Here is a 1379-nt window from a genome sequence, read left to right as displayed (position 1 = left end):
TCGCGTGTCGAACGCGCTCGATTAAATAATTTTCTTTTTTTTTTTTTTCGTTTAACCCCGTTATAGTATATAATAGATAATTCAAAGATCTCGAAACCGTGTAAAGTGCCCGGATCCCGATTCCGGATAGGAAAAGTCGTTATTTCGTAATTTGACGAAATTAGTTTGTGTGAAAAAAGAAAAAAATAATAAAAGAATAGAGAAGAAAAGAAAGTGGAAGAAAAGATATATATATATATATATAATGGATACACGGAGTTTCTTTCTCCGGTTCCGCTCGGGACCGACGAGCACGTAATCACGCGCGAATCGGAGGCGTGTCCGAAGAAGAACAACTCTCGACCGAAAAGTCCTTCTCTCCGCTAATGCGTTGGATGCGCTTCCGAGAATGAAAGGGCGTGTTTCGACCCGCGTTTCTCGAAATTTTTCGCAAAACCGTGAAGAAAAAGAAGAAGAAGAAGAAGATTTGATTTCTCTCGCGGCGGACAAACTTTTCGTCAAACTCGAAAGTAGGGGAAGACCGAGCACGCTTTAATGACACGGCAGTTTGAAAATCGCTACTCGAGTCCCTCCCCTCCTCAAATCAGCACCTGGCTAACCTAGCGGAGATCGCGAAAAATTTTGCCCCGTCATTCGATCGGCTCTCGCGGTCCAGTTTACGCTACACGCTCGCGGGGAAGGAAAAAGAAAGTGGCCGGGGGAGGGGGAAGAGGAGAAGAAAAAGGAGGAGAAGAAGGATCGGTGGATACGGCGGTTACGGCAGTCGTGTTCGGCTGCACGGATGCGGCTCTGGCGGCGGCCAGAGTTAAGGAGAGAGCGGCCGTACGGGGCAATACGGCGCATGCTCCCGCCCACTTCACGCCGCCGCTGATAGATAGATGCCCCTTCGGCCCTTTCGCCCCCTCTCTCGCTCACCCTCGCTCACCCTCGCCCGTCCTCTATCTTTCGCTCATCCCTCCCCCCCTTTTCCAATTCGCTCCTCTTTCCCTCTCGACGCCGCGCCGCCACCATCGTCGTACATAACGAAATATCCTTCTTAACGAAATAAAGATATTACGGTATATATATGATATATATGATATTATATATATATGATATTATATATATATGATATTATATATATATATATAAAATCGGGGAAATGTAAGAATCGAGTTTAAAAGTTTGTCGTTATTGGAATTTGACGTTTCCGTTTTTTCGATGGGAGGAGGGGGAGAAGCGTATGTCGCGTTCGTCGATAAGGCGAAAGCGGAGGGGGAAAAAGGAGAAAAAAGAGAAGAAGAGGAGAAAGAGAGCGATTCCAAAGTTGGTCGGAGCGCTCGGTTCCGGAGGGCAAGGAGGGCAGGGCATTCATCTATATTAGCTTCGAGAGCGGACGG

At 47.1% G+C, this 1379-nt stretch overlaps 1 protein-coding gene across 1 annotated transcript in view; it reads left to right on the top strand.

Annotated features, from left to right (window-relative positions):
• The window catches only part of LOC102675019 (T-box protein H15-like), a gene marked incomplete at its 3' end in the record, with an annotated part of 6550 nt that overhangs the window by 1361 nt on the left and 3810 nt on the right, over window positions 1-1379 (top strand). The gene's annotated exons all lie outside the window — the stretch shown is intronic.

The sequence above is a fragment of the Apis dorsata genome, unplaced genomic scaffold, assembly GCF_000469605.1.
Source record: "Apis dorsata unplaced genomic scaffold, Apis dorsata 1.3 scaffold_586, whole genome shotgun sequence".
Taxonomy (NCBI): Eukaryota; Metazoa; Arthropoda; class Insecta; order Hymenoptera; family Apidae; genus Apis; species Apis dorsata.
This window is presented reverse-complemented; position numbering and strand designations above follow the sequence as displayed.